At 37.3% G+C, this 17,309-nt stretch overlaps 1 protein-coding gene across 1 annotated transcript in view; it reads right to left on the bottom strand.

Annotated features, from left to right (window-relative positions):
• FYCO1 (FYVE and coiled-coil domain autophagy adaptor 1) overlaps nucleotides 1-17,309 on the bottom strand; it is a 439,711-nt gene that overhangs the window by 336,588 nt on the left and 85,814 nt on the right. The gene's annotated exons all lie outside the window — the stretch shown is intronic.

Here is a 17,309-nt window from a genome sequence, read left to right as displayed (position 1 = left end):
AATAACTCTGGCATTGAGAGTCCACATAAAGGCTGCGTTAGGCTCCAAAAAAAAAGCGTAGAGCATATTTAACGCAGCTTCAACTCTCGATACCAGAGTTGCTTACGGACGCGGTCAGCCTCAAAAACGTGCTCGTGCACGATTCCCTCATAGGAAACAATGGGGCTGTTTGAGCTGAAAAAAAACCTAACACCTGCAAAAAAGCCGAGTTCAGCTCCTAACGCAGCCCCATTGTTTGCTATGCGGAAACACTTCCTACATCTGCACCTAACACCCTAACATGTACCCCGAGTCTAAACACCCCTAGCCTTACACTTATTAACCCCTAATCTGCCGCCCCCGCTATCGCTGACCCCTGCATATTATTTTTAACCCCTAATCTGCCGCTCCGTAAACCGCCGCTACTTACATTATCCTTATGTACCCCTAATCTGCTGCCCCTAACACCGCCGACCCCTATATTATATTTATTAACCCCTAATCTGCCCCCCACAACGTCGCCTCCACCTGCCTACACTTATTAACCCCTAATCTGCCGACCGGACCGCACCGCTATCATAATAAAGTTATTAACCCCTAATCCGCCTCACTAACCCTATAATAAATAGTATTAACCCCTAATCTGCCCTCCCTAACATCGCCGACACCTAACTTCAATTATTAACCCCTAATCTGCCGACCGGAGCTCACCGCTATTCTAATAAATGTATTAACCCCTAAAGCTAAGTCTAACCCTAACACTAACACCCCCCTAACTTAAATATAATTTAAATCTAACGAAATTAATTAACTCTTATTAAATAAATTATTCCTATTTAAAGCTAAATACTTACCTGTAAAATAAATCCTAATATAGCTACAATATAAATAATAATTATATTATAGCTATTTTAGGATTTATATTTATTTTACAGGTAACTTTGTATTTATTTTAACCAGGTACAATAGCTATTAAATAGTTAAGAACTATTTAATAGTTACCTAGTTAAAATAATTACAACATTACCTGTAAAATAAATCCTAACCTAAGTTACAATTAAACCTAACACTATACTATCATTAAATTAATTAAATAAAATACCTACAATTACCTACAATTAAACCTAACACTACACTATCAATAAATTAATTAAATACAATATCTACAAATAACTGCAATGAAATAAACTAACTAAAGTACAAAAAAATAAAAAATAACTAAGTTACAAAAAATAAAAAAATATCTACAAACATAAGAAAAATATTACAACAATTTTAAACTAATTACACCTACTCTAAGCCCCCTAATAAAATAACAAAGACCCCCAAAATAAAAAAATGCCCTACCCTATTCTAAATTACTTAAGTTCAAAGCTCTTTTACCTTACCAGCCCTGAACAGGGCCCTTTGCGGGGCATGCCCCAAGAAGTTCAGCTCTTTTGCCTGTAAAAAAAACATACAATACCCCCCCCAACATTACAACCCACCACCCACATACCCCTAATCTAACCCAAACCCCCCTTAAATAAACCTAACACTAAGCCCCTGAAGATCTTCCTACCTTATCTTCACCATACCAGGTTCACCGATCCGTCCTGAAGAGCTCCTCCGATGTCCTAATCCAAGCCCAAGAGGGGGGCTGAAGTGGTCCATGATCCGGCTGAAGTCTTCATCCAAGCGGGAGCTGAAGAGGTCCCTGATCCGGATGAAGTCTTCATCCAAGCGGGAGCTGAAGAGGTCCATGATCCGGATGAAGTCTTCTATCAACGGCATCTTCAATCTTCTTTCTTCGGGAGCCATCATCTTCCATCCGACGCAGAACATCCTCTTCTCCCGACGCCTACTAGCCGAATGAAAGTTCCTTTAAGGGACGTCATCCAAGATGGCGTCCCTCGAATTCCGATTGGCTGATAGGATTCTATCAGCCAATCGGAATTAAGGTAGGAAAATTCTGATTGGCTGATGGAATCAGCCAATCAGAATCAAGTTCAATCCGATTGGCTGATCCGATCAGCCAATCAGATTGAGCTCGCATTCTATTGGCTGTTCCGATCAGCCAATAGAATGCAAGCTCAATCTGATTGGCTGATCGGATCAGCCAATCGGATTGAACTTGATTCTGATTGGCTGATTCCATCAGCCAATCAGAATATTCCTACCTTAATTCCGATTGGCTGATAGAATCCTATCAGCCAATCGGAATTCGAGGGACGCCATCTTGGATGACGTCCCTTAAAGGAACCGTCATTCTTCAGTTGGACGTCGCCGGATGAAGATGGGTCCGCGTCGGAGGTCTTCAGGATGGAGCCGGTCCTCATCGGATGAAGATAGAAGATGCCGCTTGGAAGATGATGGTTGCCGGTCCGGATCTACTCTTCTTCCCGGATAGGATGAAGACTTTGGAGCCTCTTCTGGACCTCTTCAGCCACCGGATGATGGATCGCCAGCCCCCGCTTGGGTTGGATGAAGATTTTGGAGCCAGGACGGATCGGTGATACCTGGTGAGGTGAAGACAAGGTAGGATGATCTTCAGGGGCTTAGTGTTAGGTTTATTTAAGGGGGGTTTGGGTTAGATTAGGGGTATGTGGGTGGTGGGTTGTAATGTTGGGGGGGTATTGTATGTTTTTTTTTACAGGAAAAAGAGCTGAACTTCTTGGGGCATGCCCCGCAAAGGGCCCTGTTCAGGGCTGGTAAGGTAAAAGAGCTTTGAACTTTAGTAATTTAGAATAGGGTAGGGCATTTTTTATTTTGGGGGTCTTTGTTATTTTATTAGGGGGCTTAGAGTAGGTGTAATTAGTTTAAAATTGTTGTAATATTTTTCTTATGTTTGTAAATATTTTTTTATTTTTTGTAACTTAGTTCTTTTTTATTTTTTGTACTTTAGTTAGTTTATTTCATTGTAGTTATTTGTAGATATTGTATTTAATTAATGTATTGATAGTGTAGTGTTAGGTTTAATTGTAGGTAATTGTAGGTATTTTATTTAATTAATTTAATGATAGTATAGTGTTAGGTTTAATTGTAACTTAGGTTAGGATTTATTTTACAGGTAATTTTGTAATTATTTTAACTATTTTAGCTATTAAATAGTTCTTAACTATGTAATAGCTATTGTACCTGGTTAAAATAAATACAAAGTTACCTGTAAAATAAATATTAATCCTAAAATAGCTATAATATAATTATAATTTATATTGTAGCTATATTAGGATTTATTTTACAGGTAAGTATTTAGCTTTAAATAGGAATAATTTATTTAATAAGAGTTAATTAATTTCGTTAGATTTAAATTATATTTAAGTTAGGGGGGTGTTAGTGTTAGGGTTAGACTTAGCTTTAGGGGTTAATACATTTATTAGAATAGCAGTGAGCTCCGGTCGGCAGATTAGGGGTTAATAATTGAAGTTAGGTGTCGGCGATGTTAGGGAGGGCAGATTAGGGGTTAATACTATTTATTATAGGGTTAGTGAGGCGGATTAGGGGTTAATAACTTTATTATGATAGCGGTGCAGTCCGCTCGGCAGATTAGGGGTTAATAAGTGTAGGCAGGTGGAGGCGACGTTGAGGGGGGGCAGATAAGGGGTTAATAAATATAATATAGGGGTCGGCGGTGTTAGGGGCAGCAGATTAGGGGTACATAAGGATAACGTAGGTGGCGGTCGGCAGATTAGGGGTTAAAAAAATTAATCGAGTGGCGGCTATGTGGGGGGACCTCGGTTTAGGGGTACATAGGTAGTTTATGGGTGTTAGTGTATTTTAGAGTACAGTAGTTAAGAGCTTTATGAACCAGCGTTAGCCCAAAAAGCTCTTAACTACTGACTTTTTTCTGCCGCTGGAGTTTTGTCGTTAGAATTCTAACGCTCACTTCAGACACGACTCTAAATACCGGAGTTAGAAAAATCCCATTGAAAAGATAGGATACGCAATTGACGTAAGGGGATCTGCGGTATGGAAAAGTCGCGGCTGAAAAGTGAGCGTTAGACCCTTTTTTGAGTGACTCCAAATACCGGAGGTAGCCTAAAACCAGCGTTAGGAGCCTCTAACGCTGGTTTTCACGGCTACCGCCAAACTCCAAATCTAGGCCTAGGTTTGAATTAAAAATAGTAGATTTTTTTCTCTCAAATGTTAGTTACATTTTCCTTCCTAATGCATCATGTGACAGACATTAGCCAATCACAAAATGCATATACATATATTCAGTGAAGGAGCTGGTGCCAAATAAAGGCGGCATATAAAGAGACTGTGCACATTTAGATCATCAAGTGAATTGTACAGTTGCTTAAAACTCTGTGCTCTATCTGAATAATGAAAGTTTAATTTTGACTTGACTGTCCCTTTTAAAAGTAGTTATATACAGCTTTAGTCATCATAGAGGAATTTAAATAATTATTAAGGAATTTGTGGAAAAAAGACTAATTTGAGAAATGTTTACATCATTATAAGGGGCAGAATTAGGAACCAGAGGGAGAATGCACCCAGGCTCGAGCGCTCCGGTGGCTAGCATCACAATAACTATGCTGCCTTGGCCCCCGGTGTAGAGGATCTATTCATCTGAACTTTCCCGAGACATTGCCAGCGATAGGCTTCTGAAGTTTTGGGATGCGCTTTTATACACATGATTTTAGTAAGTGCAATTTGTTTCGCGCTTATGTTATTTAATAAATACATTTGAGTTGTAGGTTGTGTTCTGGTTTTGTCTTTACATTTGCTACAGATTAGCCTTACCTGGAGAAGGAAACTTTGGTTAAAAGAGCGACACCCGGCATGGATGGGAATCCCATTTTAAGATACCTTCTTCGTAACAACAGAACCATTGAACTATTGTGGAATCATTAAGGCTAAATACAGGGACTGCAGTGTGGGGTATTGTTGCGACCACAAAAATGGTCATCTATTGACTTATCTCTAGTGGAACACTGTGTTTTTGTCCTATTTATATTTATTCAGTTGGTATATGCAAATTTAATTACATTTAATTCATAATATTATATATCAACAGGTGTGTATTTAAGTGTTTTCAGCGCTTGTAGATATTTCTGTGCTTTTACATAATTAGGAACCACTAGTCTCAGTGGTCCAATCCCTTACTCTGTCTACACGACTTTTCATTTTCACATGCATACAAATACATATCTAACTGTCAGGTCCGGCTTTCATCAGACAGCTCTAGGCGCACTACAAAGATGTGGCTTAGCGCAGTCAGTAGTGACGGCTGCTCAATTTGTCTCCCAGCCTGTTTTTAGGTTAATGCAGTGACCAGGGAGACGTTGGCTATGAATATATGGTATCCTGGTTGAGGCTCCCTGTTAATTGAAAAGTATTTGTATACAGTTACTTATAGGTAGCGCTACCTGTGACCTTAGTATAGGAAAATATCCCGCAGGTGTTTTGGCACAAAGGCCTCTGGGGAAGATTTAAAAGACTGCCATGTTTCTTCTATCCTGACCCTGGCTTGTATCCTGATTTATACTTTTTGCCTCATTATTGCCTGAACTGTGCTGTATGGACTGGCTACCCAGCTACTGACCTTGAGAATGTTACTTTGGACAAATTTGCTCTTAAAACCTTTTTATGTGATGCTCAGTTCCTATTTACTAATCTGATATTGAATCCTGGTCTTATTCCTGACTACTCTGCTGACTAATCTTTACTGGCTAACTGCTGCTGCTATTAATCTTGTGGCTATCCTGATCTGCACTTGTGCTGGGACTACAACACATCTCCTGCGTTATTGGTTCCAGATTTTAACCAAGCTAAATTGTTGAGTTTAACATATTATTGGTTCCAGATTTTAACCAAGGTAAATTGTTGAGTTTAACATATTATTGGTTCCAGATTTTAACCAAGGTAAATTGTTGAGTTTAACATATTATTGGTTCCAGATTTTAACCAAGGTAAATTGTTGAGTTTAACATATTATTGGTTCCAGATTTTAACCAAGCTAAATTGTTGAGTTTAACATATTATTGGTTCCAGATTTTAACCAAGGTAAATTGTTGAGTTTAACATATTATTGGTTCCAGATTTTAACCAAGGTAAATTGTTGAGTTTAACATATTATTGGTTCCAGATTTTAACCAAGGTAAATTGTTGAGTTTAACATATTATTGGTTCCAGATTTTAACCAAGGTAAATTGTTGAGTTTAACATATTATTGGTTCCAGATTTTAACCAAGGTAAATTGTTGAGTTTAACATATTATTGGTTCCAGATTTTATCCAAGGTAAATTGTTGAGTTTAACATATTATTGGTTACAGATTTTATCCAAGGTAAATTGTTGAGTTTAACATATTATTGGTTCCAGATTTTAACCAAAGTAAATTGTTGAGTTTAACATATTAAGCATGAATATTTAAGCACAAATCTCAATTGGAAATATTTTGCATTTCTGAAGACGTTTCACCTGTGCTTTCTGCCACAAAACTAGGTAGCATTATAATGGAAAACAGAAAAAAAACAGGCTAAGAAGGTAAAAAGAACTAGAAATCATTTCACAGGTTCTAGGCCTCAAAAAACGTATCACTTATTATATATATATATATATATATATGTTGAAGTTTTAATAAAGTCTGTTTAAATGTATATGTTAAAAAATGCATAACTTTGATACAAACTGCAATTGTGCTGAAATTTGGCAGTTTTATAGCTATTACTAGTGACTATAAAACTGCAAGATTTTAATTAAATTGGTCAAGCCATTGACAGGAAACACACATTTTTCTTTCATTCTCCATAAAGATCATACAATTTTAAACAACTTTCCAATTTACTTCTATTATCTAATTTGCGTTATTAGTTAGGTATCCTTTGTTGAAAAGCATATCTAGGTAGGTTGAGCACCTGGATGCTATTTGCCGATTGGTGGCTACACATTTTATATGTGATTAAAAATGAAAATGACTTGTTTTCTTTGCATTATTTGAGGTCTGAAAACACTGCATCTTTTTTGTTATTTTAAACCAGTTGTCCTTTTCCGCAAATAAATGCTCTAAATTACAATAATGGAATTTGGGAGAAATGTTGTCAGTAGTTTATAGAAATACAACAAAAATGTTAAATTTACTCAAACACATACCCATAAATAGTAAAAACAGAGAAACTGATCATTTTGCAGTGGTCTCTTCATTGTTGCCAGATAGATGATAGATAGATAGATAGATAGATAGATAGATAGATAGATAGATAGATAGATAGATAGAGAGAGATAGAGAGATGTGTGTGTGTGTGTGTGTTTATACAGCGTGTGCAGAAATATATATTAAAAAACACCTTTTATAACTTTTGCAGCAGTACAGTTGATGCCACTAGAGAAATGTGTTACTTTGGTGTTGAAGGTTGAGCAGGAGTTATATGCAAGGAAGAGGGGATGAGAGGATGGGGAGGCTGTGTGCAAGGGAGGGTGAGCAAGGGCTGGCATGTGAGGGAAAGTGAGCTAAGATGATATGCAGGGCTGTGTGTAAAGAAGAAGGGGTGGGAGGGTAAGGAAGAGGCTGTGTGTAACAGACAGCGGGTGAGGAGGGCGCTAGGCATGAGGGAGAGTGAAATAAGAGTGTGTAAAGCAGACTGGGAAAAGACCGGGTGAAGAGGAAGCTGTGTGAGATGGGGAGGATAGTGGATATCAATTATCAAGAAGGTGGAAAAAGAGGTTGAGAAGGCAGATTATACTATATATTATGGTGATGTCATTATTTACAAATTCAGTTAGAGAATCTGAAAAAAGGATACTATTTAAGCACTCTCTTAATTCCTTTTATATCATGTGTGGTTCGGTGTTTAAAACAACATACTTTGTTTCTTTATTAAAAATGGGTAAATAATTAAAAACACTTAAGTACTCTTGTATGGCTTTTCATACACATATAGTGCTGATATATATTCAGCGCTGCGGTATCTGTTGGTGCTCTACAAATAACCGATAATAATAACATTGGACTTTAACCTTGTATAATATTTAGGTTATTTATTGAGTCTCTTTGAACTTATGATTCTTGCTAAAAATGTATTATTGTAGTAGCAGATTACAGATAAGCATTATTCTAAAGTTGCAGCTTGAGGTAGAATAATGCTTGGTTAGAATGAATACAGTGATTATGCGATGTCGATCAAATATATTACTAAGTGACAAAGCTGATATCACCAATACAAAAAACAGAACCGGTGACTATCAGGAAAAGACATATCATCTGTAATCTGCTACTACAATAATACCTTTTTAGCAAGAATCATACATTCAAAGAGACTCAATAAATAACCTAAATATTATACAAGGTTAAAGTCCAATATTATTATTATTATCGGTTATTTGTAGAGCGCCAACAGATTCTGCAGCGCTGAATATATATTAGCAATATATATGTGTATGAAAAGCCATATTACACAAGGTTTAAGTCCAATATTGAATATATATCATCACTATATGTGTATGAAAAGCCATATAAGAGTAATTGAGTATTTTTAATTATTTACCCATTTTAATAAAGAAACTATAAAGTATGATGTTTTAAACCTCGAACCACGCATGATATAAAAGGGATTAAGAGAGTGTTTAAATGGTATCCGTTTTTAAGTTTCTCAAACTGAATTTGTAAATAATGTCAATTGATACTTAGCACCCACATACCACGAGATAAAGAAAATGAAGGCTTATTACAGATATTTAAGTGGTAACATCCCAAACTAAAAGTAGTTCCATCAGTTCTTTCAATATTAAACAAATCATGTGTGATGTCATCAGTGATATTATTGATGTCATGTAAAGTTCCAAAGTGGGGAGTGGGGGGGCAGTTTAAGTTAAGAATTTCTATGCTTTTACACGTTTAAATTTATATTTATATTAGGTGTAGTTTAATGAAAAACAAATATACAGTAAATATGATTTACATGTAAGGCTTGTATGCGAACACCCTTAAACTACGTATATGACGGACAGTCTTCTACTCTGTGACATAACATTATGAAATTGCACGTGTACTATTGTTAGCAACTGGAAAGATGAGTACTTTTAAAGAGAGGTGGTTAAGTAACTTTAGCCATCAGTGAATGGGTCTCATTTAATTACACCAACTCCTGACCTGGACATATGAAACTTTAGGTGCAGCAACTACAGCAGTCGGAGGCCTCAGAGCAAATTAGTATTTGTGTGCAAGATTTGAGCAGAGACATAGTATCAGCACAGTGAGTAACTTTTGATTACACTATCTAGGCTATAAAAATCCTGCAGTTTACAGAGGAAATTATTTAAAAGCTCATGCTATAGAATGCTTATATTATTGATCTGAGAATTATGTTTATGATACTTTGATTCATCGGACTAGAACTGTAAACAGTGTTTTCTGTGGAAGATTGTGAGCTGCAAGGACTCATGTATTTACCACTCGTGATGATACAGCTTTGAGTTTTAAAGACTGAAGTAATTTATTTTCAAAATACTGTGTTAAATAAGTTTGAAATAAAACTATTGTTGAGTTTGAGAAAGCTTTAGAAGCCACTGCCTCTTTGAAGGGAAAATAAGGAAGAGATAATAGATTATATGTATTTATTAAATTGTTTTTAAAAAGCATCTAGATTTATATTCTATATTTAAATACACTTTTAAAATAAATACAATTTTAAAAGGACAAAGCTGCATTAAACAAACTGAACAGTAGATGGCAGCAACAGGCAGCATTACAGTATATTGGAGAAATTTCACCAGAAGATGCAAGGAAAAAATACACAATTTGTCATTTTGCTTTACTGCTCCTCAGATAAATTATATACAAAGATTTGGACTGGTCACTCTGGATTATTGGACAGTGTGGTGTCTGACTAGGGAACTATGATCTCCATTTAAATGCTGTGTGTGATTGCTCAGTACATATATCACATTTCCTTTGCTCAGATGTTACATGTGTTATTGCTTTTATATTAACCCCTTATCGACCGCGACATACCCTGTATTTCGCTGGTCATTAAGGGTTTTTCAGGTCATAATAGTGGGGGTCTTGCCGCGAGAGGCAGGACCGTGCTATTATGACCTCCATTCCGGCTGCAGGCTTCCTGGAGATTGCACTATCAAAAAAAACAATCCCCATTTAAGATCAGTCATTAAGAGGTTAATGTTATTTGTTTGTTTTCTTTAAAAAGCTGTGAGGTGTAGTAAACAAAAAATGTTACAACTATAAATGAATCTCCAGTCTTGTACTAAAGTCAATTACACTTAAAGGGACACTGAACCCCAAATTTTTCTTTCGTGAATCAGATAGAGCATGCAATTTTAAGCAACTTTCTAATATACTCCTATTATCACATTTTCTTCATTCTTTTGGTATGTTTATTTGAAAAGCAAGAATGTAAGTTTAGATGCCGGACCATTTTTGGTGAACAACCTGGGCTGTCCTTGCTGATTGGACAACACCAATAAACAAGTGCTGTCCATGGTACTGAACCAAACATTTGCTGGCTCCTTAGCTTAGATGCCTTATTTTTCAAATAAAGATAGCAAGAGAGCGAAGAAAAATTTATATTAGAAGTAAATTAGAAAGTTGCTTAAAATTGCATGCTCTATCTGAATAATGAAAGAAAAAATGTGGGTTCAGTATCTCTTTAAAGGACCATAAAATACAGTGGAATTGCATAATAAAAAGACAATACAAAAGCACTTATTCAGAATTTTAAATGAGCAGTAGATATTTTTCTGACAATTTTCAAAATTTCCTTCAATTTTCTGGCCCTCCTGTATCATGTAACAGCTGTCACATCAATCAAAGACTTTAATATGTATACATTGTGAACTCTGGAACATGCACAGCAGGAGCTGGGGCCTCAGAAAGTGTTCATATAAAAATATTGTGCACAATTTGATAATGGAAGTAAATTAGAAAATCTCTTAAAGGGACAGTCTACTCCAGAATTTGTATTGTTTAAAAAAGATAGATAATCCCTTTATTACCCAGTCCCCAGTTTTATATAACCAACACGGTTATATTAATATACTTTTACCTCTGTAATTACCTTGTATCTAATGCTCTGCAGACTGCCCCTTATTTCAGTTCTTTTGAAAGAATTGCATTTAAGCCATCAGTGCTGACTCCTAGATAACACATGAGTGAGCACAATATATAATATCTATAGGGCACACATGAACTAGCATTGTCTAGCTGTGAAAAGCGGTCAAAACGCTCTCAGATAAGAGGCGGCCTTCAAGGGCTTAGAAATTAGAATATGAGCCTATCTAGGTTTAGCTTTCAACAAAGAATACAAAGCTAAATTGACAATAAAAGTAAATTGTAAAGTTGTGTTTAAATTTGCATGCCCTATCTGACTCATGAAAGTTTAATTTTGATCAGACTGTCCCTTTAAAACTGCATGATCTGGGGCGGAGCCTGGGCAGGCAGCATGGAGGACGCATAATCTATCTGCTCCGTGTGCATTCCAACAAAAATTGGAGTAATAACAAGTTTAAGCCTACATAAGTGCTATTTAAATATGCATAGATAGCCCCACATAACCCCTACAGCAACATCAGAGTGGTATTATATCTCTCTGAAGGGGCGACTTAAAGTGCACAGTAACGGTGTCAACCGGCTCAGCGGAGGCCCACGCAGCAAGTCTGAAAAGGGGCAACGGAAGCCTAACAACAAACACTGACAAGTTTTTGAGAGCTCCGGTGAGAGTGGAAAAGGGGTGAATACGATACCGGACAATGAAGTATGATTAGGAGCTGCGCGACACGTAAGCGTTACACAAGGAAGATGAGATGAATCACATGACTAACCCGCCATGCGGAGGAAATAATGGTAAAGTTTACCGGACTATGACAGACACACACTAATGCTGACAGGACATGGGAAATTGTTAAAAGGGTGCATTATAGGTCTGCAAACACAGATGACCACTAATCATATGCACTGAAGAGTAAAATACTAAAAACATCAGCCTAAACTGAATCGGTATAAGAGATTAAAAACAAAACAGCCCTAGAAATAAAGGAGATTAACCTATCACATACACAGTGGTAATAAGACAGGGGGGAGAAGAGAAAAGAAAAACGGAAAGACAGGAAAATTGAATCACACGCAGCTACTGAACCTTCTCACAATACTAGTGGGAAATAAACGTATCTAACTACTTCATATACAATACTTTTATCACAGAACCCCCTTGTCTTACCCTTTATTTTTATTTTTGCCAACACATTTTCAGTTTGAACTGCTGAGTAAATCAAGCTAGGATTTTTGGCGCCAAGTCAATTCTACACTATTACAGGGACAGTAGAGTTGTTTTTGCACAGCAAGAAGAAACTTCAGTGACGCTGTTTTGTGACTCTTTACCATCTGTAACATGTCAGTTAGGAGGCAGAATAAATTAGGCAGCACTAGCAAGCCAGCTACAGCTAGCATTTTCTTTAAACCTCAAAAAGGAGACAAGATGATGGAAAGTGTTGAAGATATGAGTGAAGTGGAAGTAGAGGAGGAAACTAATAATGTCTCTACAGGAACCTGTGGTCTTCCCATTACGAAATCTGACATTCAGAATCTAGTATCCAAGCAGGATATAGCATCAATTTTCGACAAAATGTGGGAAAAAATGGATACTCTCCAAAATACGGTTACAAATAGCCTCACAGAAATTAAGCAAGATATTTCAGAAATGGGGGCACGATTAGAAATGGTGGAAGAAAAAGAGGAAGCAATGGAGGAGGAGGTTATAGGCATCAAGCAACAACTATCTGACCACCAACAAGAACTAAAGGACATTAACGACAAATTAGAGGATCTTGAAAATAGGAGTCGGAGGTGCAATATCCGTCTGAAAGGAATCCCGGAAACAACCACTGCTACAGCTTTAGACGACTATCTCCTTCAGTTATTTCAATCCATCACAGGTTCACAAGAAGAGGGGAAATTTCAGCTGGAAAGGGCTCATAGAGCTCTCAGAGCAAAACCTAAAGATACAGACCCCCCGAGAGATGTAATAGTAAAAATTTTTAGGTTTCAGGAAAAAGAAGAAGTTATGGCGGCAGCGAGGAAGAACCCAACATTCAAATTCAAGGGCTCAATCATCCAGTTCTATCAGGACTTGTGTGTTAAAACACTTCAGAAAAGACTTGCTCTTCGTCCTCTGACACAGCTTCTACGGAAAAATCAAACCACCTACAGATGGGGGTTTCCCTTTGCATTGCAAGTGCTTCATGAAGGCAGCACCTATACTATTAAAGATAAACAGGATATCCCAAGTCTCTGTCAAATCTTGAAATTGGACAGTCCGGAATTTCCAGAAAGTTCTCAAGAACATTCCAGAATACGCTCTCAGCTTTCTAAAGGTTCTATCCAGCAGGGACGCTGGACGAGGATTTCCAAGAAGAAACAGAAAACTTGAGTAACTTTCAGGTCTTTGAAGGCCGGTAACAGCTTTTCTCCCTTTTTTTTTTTTTTCTTTTTTTGCAATATAGTCAATTTTCCCTTAAACGGGTATAGTGACTTGTTTACAGTAAGTGGACTTATGTTTAGGATGTTAAAACATCTCCAATAAGGCCTATTAATGACCAAATTAATATATAATTCTGTGGAAAAATAATAGGCAATAGAGTTTATAGTTATTTTAGAGGATACATATGAGGGCGAAGGACTTATCTGTCTTAGCTCATGTGGGGTCCCTGTATATTGGTTGTTCTCCATAGACTAGAAGTAACATTAGAAATGCACACATGGGTAGAAGCCAGAGTGAATGCAATTAGACAGATTGTATTCCCATAGTTATTCAAAGTTACTATTTGTTCCATGTTCTATGTTTGAATGTAATATATGTTATTTTGTTTTTGTTTTTGGTTTAAGCTCCGAAGAGTGGTGGTCTAGAAAGTTTCTCCATGCTACAGCGGGTCCAAAGAGATACCAATATAAGTTTCTTCCAAGAAGGTATGTGCAGGGGGGGGATAGAGAACAGACCCTAAATGGAATCTAAGATACAAATAATCTCTCACAATGTTAGAGGCCTAAATACCAACGTAAAGAGGAAAACCGCACTTACTCAGTATAATAACATGAAAGCTAAAATTCTATTCTTGCAGGAAACACACTTTACGCACGGCCAATGCCCTAAATATTGGGACAAACACTTTCACCAACACTTTCATGCCACAACAGAGACGAAAAAGAGGGGGGTATCGATTCTCATCCACAATTCGATCCAATTTATTAAAGAAGAGGTAATTAAGGACAAAGAGGGTAGATATCTAATTCTTAGGGGGAATATTCAAGGGAAACAGATAACATTATGCAACATCTATGCCCCAAATGAACAACAACATGATTTCTTTAATAAAATATCCCAATTGTTGACGCAATGGTCACAATCTATTATGGTGGTGGCGGGAGACTTTAATGTAAACCTGGGGATACATCGAGAATCTAGCACTGTCAAACTCACAAACAAACAGAGAAGGCTCAATACTATCACTAAGCAGATCAGAGAAGAATTAGAGACACACAATTTGCTAGACACTTGGACGGCTCTCTATGGCCAGACGACTGACCATACATATTACTCACCCGCTCATAAAATATATACTAAATTGGACTATATATATATCAGCCAAACTCTAATACCTAACTTAATCTCATCATCCATACACGCAGCAGTTTGGTCGGATCACTCTATAATACAAATTCATCTAAAAGGGATAGTGGATGTAAACAGGCAGAGATCATGGACATATGACCCGTCATTATTAAAACATCCGGATATACATGATAGAATTTTAAACAATCTTAATGAGTATTGGAGGATAAATGTTAACACCGCAGTCAAACCGCTTATGGTATGGGCAGCACACAAATCGTACATCAGGGGGTTGATTATCAAAGAGAAGGCTTTATACCTGAAGAGAATAAGGTCAACGGTAGAATCCCTACAACAAGAAATAGAATCTCTAGAAAAAATACACCAAACCACATCATCCCAACTAATTCTAACTACACTAAATATTAAAAGAAAAGAACTTGCTAAAATACTGACTGATAACTCTATGAGAGCCATAAGCAAACTAAAATCTTATTATTTTTTATATGCCAATAAGCCTGATAGGTTCTTGGCTAACAAATTAAGAGAAAAAACAAAATCTTTCACAATAGCGCAACTACAAAAACGGGATGGTACACTGACTTCCCACCCTCAGGAAATAGTAGAGGAGTTTGCTAAATACTACGAAAATCTATACGATGGTAAAAAAGTTAGTCACAATTCGCAAATAACAACATTAAGAGAACAAATCCTAGAGAAAGCTTCTCTGCCTAGATTAGATAAAGAAGAGGCAAAAAGCCTAGAAGCAGAGATTACATTACAAGAAGTAGCACTAGCCATCAAAGAACTCAAAAGGGGTAAAGCAGCAGGCCCAGATGGGTTCTCAGGGGATTACTACAAATCATTCAACACGGACCTAATGGCACACATACACAAATTCTGTAACGACATTCTAGATGGGGCTCAGATTCCACCGGAGCTGCTACAGGCCAAAATTGTAGTAATCCCTAAACCAGGGAAAAATCCTAATTTGGCTCAAAACTATAGACCGATTTCGCTGATTAACCAGGATGTGAAGATTTTCACAAAAATCTTGGCGAATAGGCTTAAACAATGTATACCCACACTGGTACATCCTGACCAGGTGGGCTTTATCAAAGAAAGGGAAGCTCCTGATAATATTCGGGGAACGGTAGCTCTGGTGGAATACTTGAAGAACACAGAAACGCCTTCTCTGCTCCTATCTTTGGATGCGGAGAAGGCGTTCGACAGGGTAGATTGGGGATACATGCAGGCGGTCCTCCAACATCTGGGATTCGGGAACAAACTCTTAGAGGCAATCAAAAATATTTACTCCTATCCAACAGCAACAATAAGAGCAGCGGGCTATCAGTCGAGAGTTATAAAGATCTTGAATGGTACTCGCCAAGGATGTCCACTATCTCCTTTACTGTTTGCTCTATGTGTAGAGCCGCTAGCAGCTTGCATCAGGAATTCCGACAACATTTATGGAGTCAAATTACATAGGGGGGAATACAAATTAACATTGTTCGCCGATGATATTTTAATTTTAAGTGGACAAGTAAGTACATCAAATACTTAGGCATCAATATCACTGACACAATAGAAAAACTTTATACAATTAACTACACCCCAATTTATAAATCTATAAGGCAAGATATTAATAAATGGAAAAAAGGAAATTTTTCATGGCATGGTAGGTTAGCAGCAATAAAAATGAACGTATTGCCCAGGCTGCTATATTTATTCCGGGCATTACCGATCAAAATTCCGATGAAAGACCTAGATGAGATGCAAGGCGACCTCATGAAATTTATTAGAGGACATAAAACAGCGAGGTTAGCTGCTCAGACCTTAAAACTACACAAACAATTAGGAGGTATAGGAGTCCCCAATCTTAGGGATTATTATCACGCGGCCAGGGTGGCTCAAGGCGCCCTACTACATAAAGATTGTCGGGATATGACTTGGCCACTAGTGGAAGCGGAAATAGGGGGGTTGGATAGTCCAGGAGAGATACTGTGGATGACTACCAACAGTGGTCCACACTGTCGCACTAAATTAAAAATTACTGAGGATTCCAAGAATATATGGAAATCCTTAACCAAATCACTAAACTTACTGCCCACGCAGACTACCATTATACCATTGAAGCTATTATTACCAAAAGATTTTCAAAAACAAGTAACTAAGTGGGAAAATAAGGGGTTATACAGGGTCGCGGACTTTATAGATAAGGGGCAGATGCTAACATTTAATCAAATAAGAGATAAGGTTTCGCCAGATCCATTACACTGGTTTGTTTATCTTCAGATTTCACACGCAATACATAACTACAGAAAAGGGGCTAAGGATAACGTATACACGACTTTAGAGCATCTCATCTTAACACCAGGCAGACAGAAAAAAATGATCACACGCCTTTATCTGGCCATTCAAAGCGCACACAACACTGCAAAATCGAAGCTCCATTTTAAATGGGAGCAAGATCTGAATATTACCCATAACAAGGATGAATGGAATCAAATATTCTCAGAGTTAAGCAGAGGCTTGATTGGGGCGGACCTAATAGAAAACATAATTAAAACAGCATACAGATGGTATCTCACCCCACTAAAAACCTCACATTATACTATTCAATGTAATAGGCTGTGCTATCGTGGTTGTGGGGTTTTGGGAACATATTTGCACATGTGGTGGGAATGCCCAAAAATTAAACCAATATGGCAAAAACTCAGACAATTGATTAAGAAAATACTGGGCGACTCTGTTAAACTATCAGCCGCAAAGGCTTTACTACACATACACT

Source organism: Bombina bombina, chromosome 5 (assembly GCF_027579735.1).
Source record: "Bombina bombina isolate aBomBom1 chromosome 5, aBomBom1.pri, whole genome shotgun sequence".
In the NCBI taxonomy this organism is placed as follows: domain Eukaryota; kingdom Metazoa; phylum Chordata; class Amphibia; order Anura; family Bombinatoridae; genus Bombina; species Bombina bombina.
The sequence above is the reverse complement of the archived record's forward strand: the minus strand, read 5'-3'. Positions and strand labels throughout refer to the sequence as shown.